At 38.9% G+C, this 10371-nt stretch overlaps 1 non-coding gene across 1 annotated transcript; it reads right to left on the minus strand.

Annotated features, from left to right (window-relative positions):
* Nucleotides 1-9730: 9730 nt before the first annotated feature.
* LOC112478631 lies at nucleotides 9731-9849 on the minus strand. Its single transcript, XR_003045892.1, has one exon. It is a non-coding gene; the product is annotated as a 5S ribosomal RNA (ribosomal RNA).
* Nucleotides 9850-10371: the final 522 nt, after the last annotated feature.

The raw sequence follows: 10371 nt of genomic DNA on the forward strand, positions 1-10371 counted from the left end.
CTATCTATCTATCTATCTATCTATCTATCTATCTATCTATCTATCTATCTATCTATCTATCTATCTATCTATCAGCAGTATGGACCTCGGCAGCCCTTAGAAGTACCCGCCTATGACCATGACTAATCCCTCTATGCCCAAATCCGGGACCTACTCCTTGACGCCAAGGCTGAGTGGCATGCGCATGCGCAGTTCGCCTTCCGGGCACTTCGTTCAGGACCATTAGGCCTGCGGAAGCAGAGGCTGCCCTAGCCCAGCAGGCCATCTATCTGGAGCTACCTGTTACCTGCACTGCACTCCTGATGGGGAGCGAGGAAAGTCTTTGGAGTCAGACACCCTGTGGCCCTCTACTGGGAAGATACATGAGTCCTCTGTGGAAGTCTCCCAGGTGTCTCTTAGCGGACTTCCCAGCGGTTCCCAGGATGGCAGAGCTGAGGAGTTCCCATGAGATCTGGCTTCAGGGAAACAGGTAACTCTGTTTTGGAATGGGTGGATCTTGGCAACGCATCGTATCCCCCAGAAATCCCAGCTAGTGGCCGGGTTTATTCCTATCTATAAGTTCGGGAACCAGGACACGTCCCAGGATGTCTGGATGCTGAGTCACTGGCCGGCACTCTTGTGCAGCTGCCTTCAGGTACCAAGGCCTCCAGGCCTGCTGGGCAAGGCCTGCCCTCCCCGTAGGCCATCCTCCTGGGCTGTAGGTCCCCTTAGTACGCCATTGATGGGGTTCGAATGATGGTTATAGCCAGACCCCACATGGCCTTGCTATTCTTAGGGCACTAGGGGCCTGTCTGATAATCATTTATAATCTAGGATGTTTTCACTGTGTAAAAATACTTCTTAGATTGTGAAGTACAATTTATTTTAAGATACTCTATCGATATTATAATAGGTTTTTGGGAAAGCAAAACACTACACGACATAGATGTGAATTTTTTTTCACATTAAAAATACATAGTGCAAGATCATGAAGTTTGAATTTAATGCTTTTTTTACATTTCTTCTGGGTCACTTTTTGCCATTGACGGATTTGCACAGCATCATGGTAACACTGACATCGCTTGTATAGGATGATTGAGTAATATTGGGGGATGAAGAATGACCACCTAGGATGACCTTTGTGTGATTGAATGGAGGCTGATGCTTTTCACCTGCTATAGGGAGCCGTGGAGAAAGACCAGATTTGTGGGACAAGATCATGAGATGAGTTTTGGATACATGGAGACATTTTGAAACATTCCATTTGGCACAGTTCCTCAGAGCTCCATTCTATTTGCTAGATGGGACACTGTCTGATTCGTGACAGCTTCCCAGAAGGCTTAGTTGTCTCTGCTGGTTATGTGTAGATGCCTTGAGATTGGGCTCCAGGTTCCTGGAAATTGCTTTACTAAGGAATCAAGGCAGCTGCTTTCGCTTGGAAGTAACATTCTTTGGTAAATTCATTCATACTAAGGAAAACTCAAACATGGGCATACCTCCTGATGCAGGACAGGGCAAGTTACCCTGACTCGGGGGAACTCAAGCCATGCATGGAGAGTTCTTTGCTGAGCACAAAGAACACCTAGCAAAGTTAGAGTCAAAAGGAAAGTTTATTAGGGAAGGGAAAACGCAAAGACAAAAAGCCAAGACAAGAAAAAGCACCCTGTCGGGGAATCCAGTTTATATATCATTCTTCATTTCTGTAAATTACAGCTTAAAGACTTTGTTTACCCATTTTCCTTTGATATGGGTGGACAGTGAGAAAGGATAAGAGTATGTAGCGTGAAAAGGTAAGAATATATAGCATGAAAAGCTGCTGGGAATTTCCAGTCTTTGATCCATAGGTTCCCCATGATTTTAACCATAGGGAATCAATGATTTTATTTTGTGTAGGACTCGACTTAAAGACTTGTTTTCCCTTCATGGTGTGGGGAAATGCTTTGTTAGCAATCCCAGAAGAAGTATCTTTGTTCTGCAGGTTTCCTCTTGGTCGGGCTGTGGGGCTAATCAGCATATTGCAGTCTCAATATAGCTTGCTTTAATATTTTAGTTTTCTTGCTTCCTCCCTATATTATTCCCAACTTTGCTCCCCACATGCCTGTGTTACCTTTTCCTACCTTGGCCAGTCCTTGCCTAGTTAAAGCAACCCCTTCTGTTTGCATTTTAACCTATATGTATTTTTTTCTTAACACTTTGCATTAGGGTACATCTTAGTTAAAACTGCCTAATTGCTTCACTTTACCAAAATTAAAGAAAACCAAGACCTAGGTTCACTGATACATTTGGCAAACATTTACTGAGTACCCACTATGTGTCATCATATTTAATGTCGATCCAGGACCTGAGCTACTCTGGTGCTCCCCTCTCTAGCTATTTACTAGCAGAGACCAAATATTATTCAAAAATTGGGGAGTAGTTTATTGCTTGTGTTATTAAAAAAAAATCTGTCTCAATAAATGTCTTGGTGGTTTACTTGTCCCATGATCAGATCGCAAACTGTAGTGTTCACAGTTATTGATCATTGCTTGCCCTCCCCACCTTCCTGTCTTTTGAAATTTTCTCTGCTAATGCTAGACCAACAACGACAAAATGACCTTGTGTCCTTCCACATCAGTTGTAGTTGACCGTAGGATAGGAGAATACGTGACTTAAGAATAACGTCCCCACAAATCTATAGCCTCACATGAAAAGATGAGCTGGACCAAGCATTTTTCTTTTTTTTTTGAATTTGGAATTGGGAAACTGGAGAATCAAGACAAAGCCAGTTGGCCATAGAGATGGTGGTGAAAAGGATGTGGGGAGGGTGGCTATGATGTGGCCTGGCCAAGGTGCCTCAGGTTGGGAGAGAGACGTGAAGAAACCACCTAGAAAACCTGAAAGCTATATGGATAAAGCTGCAGCTCATAGAGCTTGAGTTAATTATATAAACATGCAGAGCTAGAAAAGGCAAATTGTATTTACAACTTGCTGCTCTTATACTCTTTTCCTTTATATAAAAGTAAAAAAAAAAAATCTTGGGTAGTACCAATGACATAAAATTCTAGGAATGGAGTCTCCATCTCTCAATTTCAAAATGCTTAGAGGTGATGTACACATATTTTTATATGTTATCTGATTTGTATGTCACCCAAAGTAATGTTAAAATTCTTAATCTAGTAAAATAAAAAAATAATACTGTATTCTCTTTATTTCACTATTAATAAGATATTATCCATTTCTCCCCCCACTTCTACCAGTAAAGTTGATATCTATAGACTGCTTTTTGTTTATAATTCTAGTGAGTGTGTGTCTTTCCATTTAATGAAGAGGCTCAAAAAAGAGTAGAAAGAGTGGTTCTCTCTGTCTTGCAGCTTCTGGGGGAAGAGAGAGCTTTCTGTGCCATCAAAGTGGTCAAATAATCTAATTTGATAAAGCACTAGAAACATTCATTAGACTCCCAATCTTGCTTTTCTGTGCAACAAAGAGATCTCTGTAAATATTCATAATTGTTGCTAACTTGTTTCCTGCTAATATATATCTGCCCTTTGAAGGAAAATTGAAACAAATTGAAATCGTGAGATTATAAAGACCTCAGAAACTAGTGCCATGTCCTGTGAAAATAACCTTCAAAGAGAAAATGTATTTTAAATTGGTTTTCTTGTTATTTTTTTTTTGCCCTGTTAATAATGTTAAAATTGTTATATCTATATTCCTAAAAAGGAAAAATATTTATAAGATGTTTTTCTCAAATCAATGGCCATTTCTTCTCCCTTGTGAGTAGGGGTTGGGTATGACTGCTAGTTTTCATTTAAAAATGATTACTAGTTTTATTTAAATTAACAGTTGTTAGATATACATTTATTAACTCAAATGATATTTCTGAAAATGATATGACCTGTTTTACTAGCTCGAGGAAAAATATTACTTTATGTTCTTCATCCTGACATACTTTATTTAGCAGGAAATATAGTAGTTTCCAGTGTTTTTTTCTGCTCTTTCTGCTTGTCCAAAAACCCTTGGATAGAAGCTTCAGTCCTTCCACATACCGGGCAGAGAGAGAAGTGGAAAGTCCCATTAGCCGATGAGCTGCTCTGAGTTCTGCTGCTGGCTCTTTTGGGCGGCCCGGTGATCTCTTATCTCTTCCTTCAGTGATGCCCTTCCTGGCATAAATCCTTGCATAGGCTTCTGTTGGTGGCCTGATTTGGGCTTCAGGCTTACAATGACATGCTCAGCCGTTTTCCCCATTACATGACACTGTGCCTCAGTGGATCCAGAGGAGCTCCAGACTCAGCCAGGGCCCGTTTCCCACACTTGGGGCACTCGGTACCAGGGCCCACATTTTACCTCTCATTTGAGCTTGGACTACCAGCCCAGAATTCCTGTTTCCTTGTAGTGATTCCACTTTGGGGCTCTTGACATCTTTTCTGACCAGTGGACTATTGTCTAAGTCACCCTAATTAAATATCTTCCCTCTTAGGGGTCTCCTTAAGCAAAGTGGTCAACCTCTCCTGAGGGCTGCATACAAAGGAGTCTTAGGTGGGGGGACTTTTATCGAGCCCCACAGGATTCGCTTACATTTTCCCCAGGATGTCTGCCTTTTACTTGCAACACTAAAAGAGTTACCATTCAAATGACAGCTCACTTAACAATACTGTCTGCCCCTAGATAAGTTGTGCCTCAACTTTGGACCCAAAGGCACATGCCGTAATTTAAAATTTTTCCTCATCTGAGGTTCCAAATACCTACCCAAGGCCATACATTGGCAGTAATAAGACAACAAAGGAAGGATTTGAGGGCGTGCAAAAAGAGGTATGAGTTTTTGAATCTATGTGTGTTCATGTTGTTGAGTAGGATGCTATGTATGTAGTCCAAAGCAGACTGGACATCTGTCTGAAAACTGTAGGGGTGGAAAAAACTTTTTGTCTACCCTCTCATGTTCTGTGTCTGGGAGCTTGCGAATTAAACTAACAAAAGACACATTAACAAGAGAAAAAAAAACAGTTTCTTTACAAGTACATTTTGCACACACATGGGAATGCTCAGTGATGAATAATCAAAGGGGTGTTTAGAATTGAGCTTGTATACCATCTTAATAGGTGAAGGGAAGGGGGGAAAGGCAGTGGGAAAACAAATCACTTAAAAGCAGGTTGGGAGAAAGGGCATTTATAGAAAACAAATGACTTTTTGGAAAGATAAATGGGTTTTTAGGAAAATAGGTGAGAGGTACGATTGTCTTGAATGTCCATTTGGATGTGGTGTTTACTTCTTGAGTGCTAGTCTCCAAGATGATTAGAATTGTCCCCACGGAAGGGATATATGGCAGTTGAATTCTTTTGGGAGTGTCTACATTTAGGAAAATGAGAGATTTCAGGAACTCAAATGCCTTCAGCTCAAAATAATTTTTATGCCACAGTGGCATATTTTGGGATGACATGCCTTGATTACCTTTAAAAAGGACCAAATCATTTGAACATTATAAAATATGACAAATTATTAAAATATACAGAAGATGGTCTCCTGTTCCTTTTCAAGAAAAGTTTCATTAATTTTAAGAAAGTTCAGTTAACCCAAGTATCTGCTAAACTCCTTAGAAAGCCAATCATAATTAATTTTAGTCCTAAATATATGTTCATTCCAATGGATCTTGGACAAAGAAGCTTTGTCATCTTGGAATTCCCTTTACTGTGAAACCTCAGCCAGTAGCAAGAATAAATTCTTATGTTAGTGGATCTTGACTGGTGTTTCTCATTGGTCAAGTCCATGGTGCCTCATGGCACAGTTGGTGAGAGGGGGCTGGTGGTCCCCGTGGCACTTTAGTATAAGAAATGAAAATGCAATTAACTTACATAATAAAAGCCAGGTTTCTTGCTTTTAATTTTTCCATTTGTTTTTTAGTTTGTTGTCACTAACATCTAACAATATTCCTTCTTGCTTGAGAAGTTTTTATCTACTTGATGGCTCACCAGATTGGTTTATTCTAGTCTCTACCGAGGACTGGATGTACAATATGTTTTTCTAACTTGAAAGATAAAATTTAGAGAAACTATCATTTTCAAGTTAATTGTGTGCCTTTGGATCTGGAAAAGACAGAGGATGAGTTGACTGAACTCTAATGAAGTGGAAAATATTTGTATTTTGTTTTAACAACTGAGCCCCGAGCCAGTGGAGACATTAGGTTTTGCTGCAGCAGGTACTCAACAATGGCTGCAGATCAGTCTCTTTCTTCTGTGGCCCATGAGGTTTTCCTGCTGGTGGCAGATGGTGATTTATTTTTAAATTGGCCTGAACGGGGATACTTTTTTTTTTTTTTCCTTGGCTATGCTGATAATTTCTGGAAGACAAGCCTCTATAGAATGTTAATTCTGGCAGGTTAGATTTTTCATGTAATCCTAATTGGGAGAATCGAGAATAATGACTGTAAATTGACCCATAAATACTTCCCATAGGGGAAAGATCTACTCGGAGTGGTTGCTAATGATGTCAAGGTCTCCAGCTTCTACAGCTGATGACTGTTATAAACCCATACTTCTCGCGTGCCTTATCTTGGTAGATACACTTTGAAGACCCTTCTCTTTTTGTTACCACAAGGCCTCTAAATATTCTTGTGTAACTGCTATTTTATTTGTTTCCTTGATGACTCTCCTGAGCCAATATCAGCATCTGCTCCCACAGTTTGCAGGGCATCAAAGCAAGAGTTCCTCTCGGCACTCTGTGATCTATGACGGACGCTTCTTATCGACTGCATTTTAATCAGGTTCTCGCTTCTTGCCTCTAAGTAGAATTGTTTTCTGCGTCGTGGCATTGACAGATAGAGGCTCTCATCAGCTGTGTTCATAAATTCATAAGAAAATTAGTTTATAGTTATAAAATAATACATTACATTTTCCTCACTCAAATATGTCTCTATCACAAGAGGAAGATTTGCTATTTGCCCAGAAAGAAATGAATTAGTTCTGTTCTTTGTTAGAATGCTAAAAGATCCTTTGGCAGTGCCTCTGTGTGGTTTATTCATTTTCAGATAAGACATTTATCTGTTACATAGTTTATGCCACATAAAAAAGTTTTAGATAAAGCAATTCTGTAGATCCAAGCTGTGCTTTGAAACTATCATTAATTTATGGTAATTTTATTTCTGAAATGACATTATCACCTCATATTAAGTGACTTCTTATGAAGTTATTTTACAGGACTGAAGAAAGAAATCAGAGAAAGAAAGGATTCGAGTATGTGCGTTTTCCCAAGTCTGTCAGTGATCCAAGGGCCATTATATGGGTATTGTGGAGTCTTATATAATGAAGGAATCTTAGAATATTCATCTTAGAAATGATCTTAGGGTAGTTTTTATAGACAGAATGTTTGTGTCCTCCCAAATTCTTATGTTGAAATCCTAACCCCCATGTGATGGTCTTGGGAAATGAGGCCTTTGTGAGGTAATTTGGTCATAAGAGATGAGCTGTCATGAATGAGATAAAAAGGATCTCAAAGAGTTCTTTAATTCTTTAGTCTTCTTTCTTCCACTTGAGGATACAATAAGAGAACAAGTGTTTGCAACCCAGATGAGAAATTTCCCCAGAACCTGACCATGCTGGCACCCTGATTTTCAACTTCCAGCTCCCAAATAAATTTCTGTTGTTTTTAAGCCATCCAGTCTATGGTACTTTGTTATAGCAGTCTCAACTAAGACAGGTGATATTTCCCTAAGTTTTCCACAGAACAGTAGTTCAGAGAACTGTCAATAGGTTCAAAGAAAAAACATGGCAAGGAGAACACATGGTCTAAGAGATTTACGAAGCAGGTTAAAAAAATATAAAGTTTTCTTTATTGTAAGATTTCACATTCCTTTTAAAATATTAATGTGAATTGGAGTCTCCAGGAGACAGATTATATTGTGCTTCCCAAGGTTATTTGACCACAGATTAATTTTTTTCCAGCACATTGTTTTGTGGGGCTTATGTTTAGTGTGACTCCTTAGTGCTTTGGTGGAAGAAAATGGGACCCAGAAGAGAGATTTGATGTTCCCAAGATACCTAGATGGTGAAGTGCTGACCCAAGGCTGGAATCAGGCTCCCCACGCCTGTGTTCGTTCCATGATTCCATATCGGCTCCACTCAGTTGTGATTTCCTATATGAAGACCATGTGAGAATAGTTATTCTATAATTTTTTTCATGACATGCTTTTTGCAATATAAATTTTTAAAAATAAACCAGTTTTTAGAGCAATTTTAGGTTCACAGCAAAATTGAGCATAGAGATTTCTCATATACCCCCACCCCACACATGTATAGCCTCTCCCATTCTCAGTATTCCCCACCAGAGTGGTACATTTGTTAGAATGCACAAACCTACATTAACACATCATTATCACCCCGAGTCCATTGTTTACCTTAGGGTCCATTCTCAGTGTTGTACATTTTATGTGTTTTGATAAAAGTATAATGACATGTATCCATCATTATAGTATCACAGAGAGTAGTTTCACTGCCCTAAAAATCTTTGTGCTCCTTCCCTCCCCAGTAACCCTGGAAACTGCTGGATCTTTTTTTTTTTTTTAGAGTCAAAAGGAAAGTTTATTAGAAAAGGGGTAACACTCCACAGTGTGTGGTCTCTCAAAGACAGAGTGAAAGGGACCAAGAGAGGCTTGAAAAGATAGTGAGTAGTCGGAGACACCACTGGCTCTTTACCGTCTCCATAGTTTTGCCTTTTCCTAGAATGTCGTGTAGCTGGAATCATAGAGTATGTGCCTTTAGGGGAGGGAAAATTTAAGTTTTTTCCCTCTACCCTCCTAGATTCTTCAACTGGGGCATGCAAATTAGATGGAAAAAGGAAAATTAGCAAGAGAAAAACAAGTTTATTAACGTACATATTGTATATTCACATGGGAACTCAGAGGAGTAGGTAGAACTTGGACTACATAGCATCTTAACAAAAGAACCATACATTTTTAGAGACATGACAAGACAAAAGGAAAGGACTTTGAGTTTCTAGAGTGGCATATTCTAGGAAGGCAATCATATGGGGAAACTGATGGGAGATGATGGCTAGTTTTAGCAAGGTTTGTTACGTAGGGTCCTCTGGTACAGTCCATAATTGTCTCTGGTGATTAACTTCTGTCCTTGCTGGTAGAGAAGGGAGTGGGGGACATCTTAAAAAAATTTATGGCCTGCTTTTAGGCAAATAAGAGAAGAGCAGAGAGCTTTTCTTGTATCTACTTCTTTTTAACTGCTTTTAGCCCAAAATAATTCTTAGGCCAAAGTGGCTTATTTTGGGGTGCCATATTTTACCTCTTATAGTCTTTTCAGATTGGCTTCTTTCACTTAGTAATATGCATTTAATGTTCCTCTATGCCTTTTCATGGCTTGATACCTCATTTTTTTAAGCACTGAATAATATTCCAGTATCTGGATATGTCACAGTTTATCGCTTCACTTACTGAAGGATATCTTAGCTGCTTTCAGTATTTGAAAATTATGAATAAAACTGTGGCAAACATTTGAGTGCAAGTTTTTGTGTGGTCATAGATTTTCAAGTCATTTGGGTAAATACCAAGGAGTGCAATTGCTGAATTATATGGCAGGAGTCTGTTTAGTTTTGTGAGAAACTGCCAAACTGTCTTCCAAAGTGGCTGCATCATTTTGCATTCCCATCAGTAATGGATGAGAGCACTGTTGCTCTACATCATCGCCAGAATTGGGTGTTGTCAGTGTTCTGGATTTTAGTCATTCTAATAGGTGTGTAGTCTCTATTAGACTAAAAAATACCCACCTTTTTTTTATGCCTACAGTACCTGGTCTTCCTAGGTGGTCTCCCATCCAAGTACTAACCAGGCCCAACCCTGCTTAGCTTCTGAGATCAGACAGGATTGGGTGTGTTCAGGGTGGCATGGCTGTAGACAAAATACCCACTTTTTAAAATATGTTTATAACATTAAATGAAACTAAAAACCTTTTAAGGAAAAAAGTCAACTTATTGGATTCGCCCCTTTCCAATCTCCAGTCCAGTTTCCCAGAGGCAAACACTTTTAACTCTTTGCCTGTTTCATATGCCTCCATGTTTTAAAATACTACTGCAGTTTCTTAATTTATTAATTTTATATATTGTTCATTTATTTCCTTTTAGGAAGAATGTGGATTTAACACTTCGAAACTATGTTTTTCCTCAGCCTAATTTCATCATTTACTTTCCCTGTTTTTATATATTTTTTATTTGTACTGAAGTTAATAATGGCATAGATTTTTTCATTTGCTTTGTTTTTGCTGTACATACAAATGTATTAAAATATTTACACACATATGAATAAGATATGTAAATTTAAATATGAATAAGTAGAGAGAAAAGGAGGAAGTGAATGAGGAAGTGAGGGAAGGAGGGAGGAAGAGAGAAAGAAACACCTCTATAATTTTGCATGTGGACAAA

The sequence above is a fragment of the Pteropus alecto genome, unplaced genomic scaffold (genome assembly GCF_000325575.1).
Source record: "Pteropus alecto unplaced genomic scaffold, ASM32557v1 scaffold61, whole genome shotgun sequence".
NCBI lineage: Eukaryota > Metazoa > Chordata > Mammalia > Chiroptera > Pteropodidae > Pteropus > Pteropus alecto.